At 46.2% G+C, this 13054-nt stretch overlaps 1 protein-coding gene across 3 annotated transcripts in view; it reads left to right on the forward strand.

Moving 5' to 3' along the window:
* The first annotated feature begins 3597 nt into the window (after positions 1–3597).
* LOC144099223 (hepatocyte growth factor receptor-like) overlaps positions 3598–13054 on the forward strand; it is a 64582-nt gene continuing 55125 nt past the window's right edge. For all 3 annotated transcript variants that reach the window (XM_077632369.1, XM_077632370.1, XM_077632371.1), the window contains exon 1: positions 3598–3696. The gene's annotated coding sequence lies outside the window, so the exon portion shown is untranslated. The remainder of the gene's footprint in view (positions 3697–13054) is intronic.

The following is a 13054-nucleotide window of genomic DNA, read 5'->3' on the forward strand; positions in this document are numbered from 1 at the left end:
CAAAAATTCAGACTTTGGCTTTGCATGGTCCAGTACTGAACATAGATGTGCAGCCTTGCTTTCGGCACTTGTCTGAGCGCAAGGGTCTGAAGTTATTTGTAGGGCTCATTTTAGCGTGTCTTTAAAGCAACTGTGATTTATTAAAGCGCCGCTCGTATCGAGAAACGGAATGTAATGCCCTTTGAAATGGTTTGGATTGCCACCATGCTGGCAACGCGTGCACGCACGCCGCCTAGCGCCATCTATCAGAGAAATTACGATGCACGTCTACCCATTGTCGTGCTGCACCCCCTCAAGATACGTCCAAAACGAAATTTGCTTCGTTTGGGGGGTCAAGGTGGTCCTAGAATTCGGCTTGCGGTGCGATATCGTAACGCTTCAATTACTAATTGCATGTGTACATATTTTACCCATTATTTAGTTGTGGTTTTATTTCTATACTACAACCCATAGAGTTTCATTTACCTACAAAATTCGGTACACATTGCCCCGCCGCGGTGGCTCAGTGGTTAGGGCGCTCGACTACTGATCCGGAGTTCCCGGGTTCGAACCCGACCGCGGCGGCTGCATTTTTATGGAGGAAAAACGCTAAGGCGCCCGTGTGCTGTGCGATGTCAGTGCACGTTAAAGATCGCCAGGTGGTCGAAATTATTCCGGAGCCCTCCACTACGGCACCTCTCTCTTCCTTTCTTCTTTCACTCCCTCCTTTACCCTTCACTTACGGCGCGGTTCAGGTGTCCAACGATATATGAGACAGATACTGCGCCATTTCCTTTCCCTGCAAAACCAATTATTATTATTAACTGTCCCCGGATGGGTGCCCGTTGTTGTCGGAGTATATATAGCGGAACGAATGTATACAAGGCGGTTTTAGGTACCTGATACTTGATTTAATATCTGCTGCTGGTCCTTGGACCCAAGATATTAAACTTATTTTTGGAATATGGCGGAGTGCTAGACGCACTCTGGCACGGGTCGGCCCGGTATTGCACTGCCTCCGGGATCGGCCCGGGGCATAATAGCGCACGCCTTTTCTTTTTATCTTTGCTCTCCTATCCTTTAAATCTCCTACTTTTCAGCACGCGGCAGCGAGCGTGGCTCGGCTTGAGCCAGTAGGCAGGCCCGTTATCTTTCCTTTTCCTACTTCCTTTCAGCAACATCAGTGGGTCAGTCGAATGTATACATGTAGAGCGGTCCCTTAAAGGGACAGTTTTCCTTGCCTTTTAAGGATATTTTTTGGTTAGGATGGGGGTGAGGGATGAGAGGGCATAACCAATTGTAATAACCACAATTTCGGACTCGAGAAACCGAAACTATGCCGCCATTTCGTCCCCTGACGTCATATTTACATAGTTCCACCTCGATCCACCATATTGAACCATGACGTCATCATTGGCACGTGGCAGGTGGTTGTTTATACGGTGCTATTGTAGATGGTGCCACATATGGCGCTTTGATCTCAGGGTGGTAGGAGACCTCATCACGAAATCTCGAAACGTGATGAGTAGTTGCTGCCACAGATGGCACTGTGATCAAGGGTTGTAGCAGACCCCACGAAATGTCGAAATGTGACGAGTGAGAGCCAACGGTCTTAAAAAGGGTAATTTCTGACTGATTTTGCCCACGATGTCGCGGCAGCTTTTGGGCAGCAGGCCAGCTGTAAAATTTAGACGCCGAAGTTACAGCTCCCGTTTGGTTCTGAAAGAGGCACAAGCTGCGCCGGTGCTCGAAACAAAAGACTCGGTAATTCTCGGCGCTTGCGATCTTGGCTGCAAATCCGTTTTATCCGGCGCTTTCACGCACAACCGATTTGAGATACTTTCATGAAATTTTCATCCACGCAGGCTTGGGTTGTCAGCAAATATCATGCCGCGGTAGCTTCTGGGTGCCGCTACTTAACGATTTTAGATTTCGAACGGCAATAAAACCCCTTCCTCGATTTTGCGAATTTTTCGATTTAACGAAATAATTCGTGCTGCTCCTCACTTCGTTAAATCGAGTTTTAACTGTACATATAGTGAATAAATGCGAATGGCTGTGTTTTTGACGTACACTGCGTGATCGCAATAAGCGATAATATGTGATTAACTAGCTACACGAACGAGGCCGGCCGAAAAAATTTAGCCGGACACTTAAGTCACCTTACGTTCGTCATGGCGAAAGCCTTGCTGTCGCCGTAAAGAGCCGTCGTGGCGGAGCGGAAACGTCCCCGACAAGGGCCCTGGTTTGATTCCCGGCTTAGACCTCGGTTTTTTTAATCACAGCACTGATGACGTCATCTGATGGACAGGTGAGGCCGACACTTTCTGCAAACGGACACTTTCTACAGACACTGATGAGGCAAGTAAGGCTTTCGCCTTGAAACGCCCCTTACACGCCCGCCCGAAGTGTACACGAACGTGAAGGACTATTGCCGAAGGAACTCTATCCACAAGGAAAAACAGCTCTTATGATAGGAAGCTTAAGAAGGCGCCCCATTACCGAGAAAAGAGCATGGCAACGGCGTTCTGACGCAACAGCCGCTTTGAGGCTGTTACACGATTGCGACTGCGCCAGAGCGCAAGAGCAACAGCAACTATTACCAGACGCGCAAAATGGCCTCGAGGAAGATAGCTCGGTAAAAATCGTTGCACTCCGAGATCATGAAACCCGGCATGCACCACCCTCCAAAACACACGGACCACAACACATTCCTGTACCACGTGGCTGTTCGATTCCTGGAGAGGCCAGTTATGACATTGCGCTATCCGTACAACACCCCAGCGTTCCAGGTGGTGTCGAGTAGGCAAAACTCTCCATTCCAAGCGCCACAAAAAGTCCGGCTCAGTGGTTATGGCACTCGGCTGCTGACTCGAAAGACGCAGGTTCGATCCCAGCCGCGGCGGTCGAATTTCGATGGAGGCGAAATTCTAGAGGTCCGGTGTACTGTGCGATGTCAGTGCACGTTGAAGAACCCAAGGTGGTCGAAATTTCCGGAGCCCTTCACTACGGCGTCCCTCATAGCCCGAGTTTATTTGGGAGGTTAAGCCCCCATCCTCGGTCCGTGGCCACAGCAGTGGACTGCCCTCAAGGCATACAAGGCACTCTTTGCCTACTTGAGAGCGACTGGATTGAGTGACAAATTGTGACAGCGTTGTGCGTGTGTGTGTGTTATGCCTTTTTCCCCTTCTCTCTTCCTCCTTTTAGTCCCCTAATTCCTCTTCCCCAGTGCAGGGTAGCCAACCGGAACCCCTTTCTGGTTAACATCCCTGCCCTTCCCTCCTCCTCTTTATCTATCTCTCTTAAACCCCCATAAACCATAAACTAAGAGCCACTTGCCCGCTTGTGATCCACGGGGGCCCCCCATTCTGTGCCAATTGGGATCCACCAGAAAAAACTTCTTCAGAGAACGGGATTCGAACTTTAAAACTACTGCCGGCGAAAACCGACAAATGCCTTTTCTGGTGCGTCAGGCAGTTCTACCATCACATCAGTGATGGTAGATCCCCCCGCCACAGCAGTGATGTCGCGCTGCGCACATGTGCAATAGTTGCGCTCAAGAGCTGAAACTGAACCTACCCGGAACTCTTACCCGAGCTGTACCGCTGATATGTGCAGATAACGACAACACTTGCAGCAAGAGCGGCAAATAGTCGTTCACAGTGCTCGGCGCATCTTGGCTGACAGGTACGCCCGTCGAACACTGAAGACAGAACCGTAAGTACAAAGACCCATTTCCTTGACACCTCAAGCGTCACCATCAGATATTTTGAGAGCGCCTGCCCTTCTACTCCGCGATAATTGCAACCCAACACTAATGTTCCCTTCTGCATCTGACCATACGGCTGCAAGTGAAATAAATCGACTTCATTTCTTTCATCGAAAATGATTTACTCAAAAGTCAAGGATAGAATGAAGTTGGAAAAATGAATTAGTAGACAAGCATACTGAGACGAGTTGGGGTGATATTCCGGAAGTGGTACCAATCAAATGTGCTGCAGTGATGAAAGATTGCACAAATACTTCAAAGGAACAGCTCCTACAAGCAAATGTAACATTTGAACATCAAATGTTCTCACAGTTTTTCTTTTAATACGGTTATTAGACAGCAGTGTCTTTCCTTTGAATTATTTGTTTCTCAATCTAATATATCAGTTCAGAAAGCACTGTCTTAAAGATGCTGAAATTAAATTATAATTCTTTAAGAAAATTCATGTCATTAGATATTTTCATATCACTTTATTGCTGTAATGAAAGGATTTCAGCTGTTTGTATTTAGGTAACCTACAAGAAAACCCTATAAATTATTCATTGCAGTTCTGTCTTGTATTGTTTACTACTCCGGGTACAGAGACAATTAAATGAAACGCAGCTTACAGTTCCTGAGTGTAGAGTACAAGAAAACAAAAAAAATGTGTTTTGACAAACTTTCGAAGTTTTTGAAAGCTGGTTACCACTTCAGAAATTTGCGGGTTTATATTATCTGTGCGGGTTTATAGTACCTACAAGCATAGGCGTTTTCCTTGTTCCTAAAGTTCTTTTTATGCTGTTTGAGTGAAGCTATGGGTTTCGAATAACTTAATAGCTTATTTAATTCATAGTTGTCATTTCCTATTTGTCAGTAAGCGCAAGTAACAAACTCACGCCTAGCATTTGGCAGGCACACTAGGTCTATCAACAATTTTCAAGGCATGAACCGAAATATTGGCTCCCAAAAGGACAGAATTTTCAGTATGAAAAGAAGAAGATGCGCTTAAATAAAAATTTTTTGCGTCAATCTACGCCTATGTTACGCTGGTCGTTGCACACAAAGCTGTAGAAGCCGTACTTTAAGTAAAACGAAACGCGTCATATCAGAAATAAACTTCAATAGAAAGAAACACACTATTAAACTTCGAATCAAAACCTGCACTCTTTTCCAAACACGATGCCTCATCCCGCCTTGAAGTTTGCTTGCCTAACTACTCCTTCGCTTTGCGTATGCTGGTTTTTATGTCAATGTTTTTGTAGCATTCAAAATTACATATTTGATGGGAAAGATATGTTTTTTCTGCCCACTGCTACCTGCCATTAGGGTCAAAGTGAGACGCTCCAACTAGTAAACTATGTCCCTGAAATCTAATTAGTTAAGGAGTAGAGAGATGAAATCCAATAACGACAATTTCTTTTCTCCCTAGTCATCGCATACGGCAGGAGTAACAATGGAAAAGAGTGCATTCTCCAACTGCACGCCTGGGAACATTCGATGTCACGTGACTCCAATGCTGTACTTTTGGTTGTTATTACTTCTGGGTGGGGGGCGAGTGGGAGAGGACTTAGTGCGGTACTTCACCGGGCTGTCAACGTCCAAGTGCTTTTCATACCAAGCCGCCACGATTGCGGATATTGAGACAGACGTGTTTACAAACTCCGTTCTTGGCATCATCCTGATACGCGTACTTTTCCTAGTGGTTCAGGAAGTCAACTGAACTCTTCCGTGCGCACTTCGAAAGCGAAGTAAAACGTGTTTAAAATATGTTTTTCCTTGTTTGCTTGCCAGTGCGCGTTATCCTGAACGCCGACAGCTTCGAAGAAGTTTCTGTGCTTGAAATTTGGAATATTTCAAATTACGCTTTCTAGTGTCATTAGAGATTCGTAGCTGAAGTAGGGAGTCAACAGTTTAATTTTTAAATGTTCAAAAAGAAAATTTCACTCCATGTCGCAAAGCAGAAAAATCTGGATGTCCGAACGCTTAAAACCGAAACTATGCCTCCTAATAAAGCTGCCTACGACACCCATGAGCGCCCTGATCCGGCGATCCTGACGACACGTGCCTTTTTGTGTCGCAACCAGATGCGACGATCATCCGCAACCCGAAGGTTGCGGTCATTTCTTTTACGTAACCGGCACCAGCTGTTTATAAGCAATCGTTTTAACGCGCGACAGCCGGAATGGGGTTATAGTAAATCCTGTAGGAATTTTAACGCGGCAGCGTTCAGGAGCTCGTGTCGCAGAAAAGCCGGTGTCGTCGGCGTTTTGGCCGTGAGCGAGAAATGGCGCATTTCGGTGGACACCTGAACCGCGCTGTAAGGGAAGGGATTTTAACGCGACAGTGTTAAGGATTGATTGATATATGGATTGACTGGTGGATTGATTGATTGATAATTGATTGATCGTTGACTGATCATTGATTAATTGATCGATATATTGATTGATTGAGTAGTTGATTGATTGATTGATTGATTGATTGATTGATTGATTGATTGATTGATTGATTGATTGATTGATCGATCGATTTTTCCTTCCCTTACGGCGCGATCTGGGTGTCCAGCGAGAAATGTGAGACAGGCGTCATTTCCTTTCCTTAAAAGCAGTTGTTCATTACATTTTCCTTCCCGTACGGCCCGGTTCGGGTGTCCGTTAAGATGTGTGAGACAGGCGTCCTTTCCTCAAATTGTCCAATGGGCCACTGCGTCGCGCCGAACGGGCGATGGCGTTCCGTGTACTCCTCGGCAACGCTGCTGCACGCTGTCGCGTCTCACTCTTAAAGACGAAGCTTAAGCGTCCTCCAATTTCTTTTTATACCATGTGTTCTAGGGCACCTCGGCACTATTTGTTTAGAATAGGCCTTTTGACCTGAAAACTTGGCTTTTTGCCAAATTAAAATGTGTGTTCGTGGACGTCAGAAAACAATTCAGTAATATGTTAACTAGTAAGGTGGTTAAATAAATCTTAATATCTAACCTATAACTATTACAAATAGGCACCTCCGTGCAATTAGATATTTGTAGCTGACTATGAGTAACGGCTATATCAGTTTTGTTTATTTCAAAAATGTGATTACCATCGGTACTAGGGCTCGAAAAATTCCGGACGTTTTTCACGCAGTTTCAAAACCGCACTCCTGCTGCGTTAGGAGCAGCGTCCATTGAATCCCGTCGCGCTGGGGGACGTGTGCCACGTGACCTTCTGTGTCCCGGCCGCGCTTAAATGCGCTTAAAGGCTTTTAAGTAAACACGCGGCTAAATTTTTTTCCAAAAAAATGCAATTTATGTAGTTTTATTACCTCGCCTTAAGTAAAGCCTGCAAAATACGAAAGCTATCACCTGACAACTGCTGGAACATATCTCTCGCCTGGTGCACACGCAGTGCCCTATGGTGACAAGACTCCCGAGTAAAATAGAATGTTTTCCCTTAGACGCGTTCTATGGCGGTGAAATGGGGAAGTTTTTACCTGTTAGAGTTTGTATTTTGTGCGCTCTTTCTTTTAGGGGAAGCAAAAAAACTACGTAAAAGGTACTGGGTGCAAACACCCCAGCTATCGGTTTTTCAAGACGATCTGCATCTTCAGCCCTTAAACCTTAAAACCTTGAAAATTAGTCTGCGCACAGTTTCTAAACAGAAAAGCTTCAACTGATGGCACCCGCCAAACGAGTGTGTTGCGAGGGGCAAATGTAATACATAGGACACGCCGACAATTTTTTCCGACATTTATTAACCACCACACGAACGCCAGACCACGTCTCTCGCCTACCCATCTCCAAACACCTTCTTCAAAAGGTCATCAGTTTGATTAACTAAAAAAGTGGCAATCCTCCGAACCGCCTTCTCAAACACTCGGAAACGCGAAGCACGCTTTTTTTTAAGAGCGTAAGCTCTTATTCATCACGTTTCTCAATTTCTTAGGTCTGCTACCACCTCCCTTCGGCGTGAAATTCTCTAAGTCCGAGGAATTAAAGACGGTTGCCCCCATATTAAATCAATATAGCAACCTAGTTAGTGTTTGATTGGTGACGGCATTAGTATAATTGGTGATCGATGACGACATTAGTATATCGAATTGGTGATTGATTGGTGAGGAAACTGATATTGTGACGTCATATTTAACTAGTCGCGTGACTATGTTTAATCGCTTATAACTCAGTAATTAATGAGGGGCCATCATAAGAGGAATTAGACATTAGGAATCCTCTAGATGAGTAGAACACGTTAAACATCAATACTAACTAATAAAGTTAATATTTAGTTATGGGTAGGTATAAATTTAATTGCTTACAATTAATTAACCGATCAAGTATTGATCTAACTAATGGCATATTCGTAACAGGCTCGACGAGTAGAACATGTTAGAGACCAATATCGCCTAATTAGGTTAATATTTAGTTATGGTTAGGCTTAAAATGGCGGCCGTGACGTCACCACTCGGCAGCTCACAAGGCGGTAGGCGCCCGATCGCTGTGAGGTATGGAAACGTAGCCTAATCAGCGTGGTAATACATAGCATGGACGACAGATTGCGCTACCAAACAGCTAACGCTCGTAACTGCAACGTCTTCGAGACGGTTGCGGCATATTTTTTTTTAATTTGAAATCGTGCGCGCTGCCATAAATACCATCCCAGTATTCATTTCACACTTCAGTGGTCACACACCTACTGTAATTTCTTCCTCGGAAGACCTGCCTACCCTATCGCCGCTCGCAAAGCGAACGCCATCACATCATATGCAACTATTTACAATAGACCCCATCAATTACCATACTCTGAAGCTATCTCAAAAAACCCTTTCCTCCCTCTTTCTAAATATCTCAATCCCGTCTCCCAAGAAACAAAACGGCCGAAGAATCTAGTATCAACTGCACCACGCAAGGAATTTCATACAGCCCTCTGACTACGTCGTCTGAGGTTAAGACAATTAGAGTGTTTGTTCCCCCTGCTGTCTTTTTTGTCTGCATCGTTACAATATTTATTTATTTATTTATTTATTTGTTTATTTACCATGTTTTCCCTTTCTTGGTCACGGCACATGATGACTACCTAGCCCACCCTTTAGAAAAGCACCCTGTTCTCATATGTGACTTTTAGCGCCGCCGCGGTGGCTCAATGGTTATCGCGCTCGTCTACTGACCCGAAAGACGCTGGTTCGATCCTGGCCGCGGCGGTCGAATTCTGATGGAGGCAAAATTCAAGAGGCCCGTGCACTGTGCGATGTCCGTACACATTAAAGAACCCCAGGTCGTCGAAATTTCCGGAGCCGTTCACTACGGCGTCCCTCATAGCCGGAGTCGCTTTGAGACGTTAAACCCCCATAAACCGAACCATCATATGTCATTTTTATATATATTTTTCTTCTTCACTACGTGACCGCTAATGACCCCTCTCTTTCGATTTCTCCCTTCCGTTCTTATTTTTATTCCTTGTTTATTGTTCTTTAAAATATTCCTGTCCTTTCTTCAATATTTATTCTGTGCGCACTGTACGCACACTTCCGCTCCTGCTGAACGCGAATTTCTGGTCGAGACACTGACTTAGTAGACGTTTCACTAAAAACCGTCTTCAGCTGCTCTCTCTCACTATGCACATATCTGCATGTATATTGCAACTACATTTCGACCATGCACCTGTCTTACACGTAAAAAGAAGGAGCACAAGTACTTTGCAACCGCAAGAAGAAATCGTGGGCTCACATGGGACTAGGTCTTTTCCCACAGAAAACCGTCCCGTGCAGAAAAGCGGGGTGTAGGCCTTTGGTTTTGTGCGGCGTTCAAGACGGTTGCAGATCCGAGTCTTCTTTGTTGGTGAGTTTCAAGAGCGTTAACGTCGAGAAACTCCAGAGCGAGGGCTGAAATGCAGTGGTCGAAAAGGTCGCTATCTCGCCCACTTGTGGAAGTCGGCATCCGGGAAACGCAGCCTGCGTCGGCATAATGTCGCCCGCTCTTCTATACAGCACCGATGCCATGCCAACCTCCACAAACCAACAGAAAGAGGAGTGATCAGTAAGTATTGTGAACGGGCAACCGTAGCTGTACGAACGAGCCCGCTGCGTGGCGATGATCACAGCAAGGTAATGCTGTTCGCTGACCGCTCAATTACGTTCTGACTTGCTGAGAAGAACAGCGCGCGTATGCAATTACATGCTCTCGGTCGTCGACGCGTTGTACCAGAACAGCACCGATATCAACACAAATAGAAGCCCTGTGAACTTTTGGTGCGGAAGGGTCGAATCGTTGGTGAATACGATGCGACGTCAAGGCGAACTTCGGCTGTCGAAAAGTGGAGTCGCACTCTAGAGTTCATTCAAAAGAAGCGCTTTCATGGAGAACACACATCAACGGCTAGGCAATGTCAGCGTAGCGGTGAATAAACTGGCTGGAAACTGCGGAGCTCCTTGACTGACTGCCTGGTGAATTAAAGGCCGAACAGCCGCAGTTTCCGGAGCAGATGGCTTCAAAACCTGCTCGTCAAAAAAAAAATGTCATGTTTTTTTTGTTTTTTAACAGTTGAAGAGACAATCTCGGCGCTCGTCATGCTCGTCAAAGGCGTTCTTAAAGATGACGTCGTCAGAGTAGCATAGACAAATGTCCGATTTGAAGCAGCGGAATAACGTGTCTATAAATTATTGAGAGTCTAGATGCATTGCAAAGTATATAAGGTGTCACATTAAATTTAAAAAGCCCATCCGAGGTTACAAACGCTCTTTTGTTCATCCGCAGACTGCGCAGGAATCTTCCAGTAACCTGATCTCATATTTCCGCCCGAAACGCAATCTATGGCGTCATCATCTTCATGAAATAGCTAACACACGTCCTTTCCAAGCGACAGCTATTAAATCTCCATTCCCTGAGTTTTTCGTCGTTGCAGTGGTGGAAGTGGTGGTGGTAGTAGTGGTGGTAGTAGTAGTAGTAGTAGTAGTAGTAGTAGTAGTAATAGTAGTAGTAGTAGTAGTAGCAGCACTGGGGGTGTCGTCGCCACTATGAGCAAGGCGGCCGCCCCTGGGTCTGTGGTTAATTTCATGCCACGTATCCAAGTTACAAAAGTTCCAACCAGCCAGATTTGCAAGCGGGTTCGATGGCACTAAGGATGGCCTCGAATGCAATATGTTTGCGGCTATGTTTCACGAGGGTTCTCGCTTGCATCCTCAAATACTTTGCACGCAGGTATGGCGCATTCAAGAGAGAACTGCCGTTATACTGTTCGTAGGCACAGTAACGGCCGAATCCATTAACAAACCCGCCAGTAAAGATATATTCAGCAATACCGCAACAGCAAAGTTATACCTGCGCCACGAGCAGCCTAAACTGCAGGGGATCACACAAAAAAAACTACCGCTTCAGTCTCGATTTCTTGAGCGAAGATGTGTAACTGCAGTAAAAGCAAATACAAGTGCGTCAAGCAAAGCGTTTAAGATAAAAGATAGACTTGCACAGCCAGCATGTAAACGACGGGGCTCAAACGACATGACGCGCAACTCTAGAGTCGAGCCCGTGAGCGATTCCAAGTACAACCAAATGACTGCATCATGCAGTGTGCACAACATCGAAGCTAGACCTGCAGAGCCAGAAGCTTGAACGGCGGATTTCAGACAACACGAAACGCGGCTTTCCTGTACCGCTAGCGAACTAGTCAAACTACAAACTTGCTGAACTTAATTTCCTGCAAAGACTGCAGTCGTTCACGCTTCACCCCAAATCTTTAAAAAAAAACATGAATTACTGCTAAAGAAACGGCCACTCACCTCATAAAGGTGCGGAGTCAGCGCATTATCGAGGTTTACACTGCCGACATTATTGCCGCCTAACCTTTCTGCAAGCCGCGTTGGTTTCGCCGGATGGAATAACGAAAAGTGTTTTCCCGTTGCCTCCTCGGTTGTTGCACCCATGAGCACTACACAAGCTCGGCATCGCATCGCATTGTAAAAGCTCTCAATGCTGGCAAAACTCTTCCCGCCAAAACACGGTCGCATGAGAACAAAACGAAGGATGCTTTCAAACCCGATAATGGCGCTGGCGTCTCCGGCGGAGCAAAAAAGCGCGCGCTAACACCCGACCATAGCGCATCGGCCAATTGGTGTCTCGATCCTCCGGAGGTGCGCTAGGAGATAGAATCCCGAAAGTTCAAAGGAAGTCGTTACTTTTGCTTTATTTAGAGGCTTCAGCCTAAAAGGATGCAAAGAGGGGAGCGTTTGCAACAGCGGAGCTAACGGTCTCCGCGCTGTCTCTCGAATGCTTGACGTTTCTGCCAAGTAATGCGTTGCCGCTATAGCCTTGGGACAACTAGGTGCATCGCTGACTGTGAATATCACATTGTGAACAGCAGAGTATGACGAGAACTTCCAGTCAGGCCACAGTTTCCGCCATGTTTGCGTGCAAAGAACACGGGGAAGGACAGCTCTCATGTTCAGTCTGCTTATCGTCATTTCCTTCGACCACTACTCTTGAGGCTGCGCCCTGTATACATACAGCGTCCGCCAGTTGAGGTGCAAGCCTTCTTTATTATATTCCCAGCATCTCTAGCAATTTTTTCCTACAGCCAACATGCGTACTGCCGCCTATGCATCCGCACGCAAGGAAAAAGTTTGGTTAAGTGCTACCAGGAAGAATAGTCACCAACATTCGGGACGCATTACTCACCAAAAGTGGGTGACTGTGCGAAGTTCCGTTTTTCCAGCACGGCTGCAATCAGTATGATAAGCTTGCGGTGGGGCTCTGCCGCGGCCTCTTGTCGGTATTATTTGAAACAAGCTAAGCGTACTCCCCCCCGCCCCCCCCCCCCCCCACGGGCGCCATGAAAGAACAGCACACGACAAAACAGAATGCGACAAAACAGCGCACAGAAAACTGCACAGCTACAAAACAGCACAGAGAAAAACAGCGCAGCGACAAAATAGCACAGGGAAAAAACTGCATGGCGACAAAACAGCACAGGGGGAAAACAGCACCCGTAAAAACGGAACGCAGGACAAAACGGCACAGCGACAGAACAGCACAGCGACAAAACAGCACGACAACAGAAGAGCGCAGGGAAAAAACAGCAAGACGACAGAACAGCACAGCGGCGTACGGTGCAGAGCTGCGGGACGGCTGATCTATCATACCCATATCCGCAAACGGCAAATCACAACACATACAGCAGTGATCGTTCGAGTTATCCATTGCTCGTTTGACAGACTCGAAATTTTGTTTGGAGCAAGCTGCAGGGTCTTCGTGCACTGAAAATATCCAATATAACTTGTAACGGTTGCAGGATTGCCCGAGCCGACATTTTCAGGTTGTTGGGTGTTTAACCAGGATGCTGCACAATGGTTATCTGAGGCTGGCCG

The sequence above is a fragment of the Amblyomma americanum genome, chromosome 7 (assembly GCF_052857255.1).
Source record: "Amblyomma americanum isolate KBUSLIRL-KWMA chromosome 7, ASM5285725v1, whole genome shotgun sequence".
Classification (NCBI taxonomy): domain Eukaryota; kingdom Metazoa; phylum Arthropoda; class Arachnida; order Ixodida; family Ixodidae; genus Amblyomma; species Amblyomma americanum.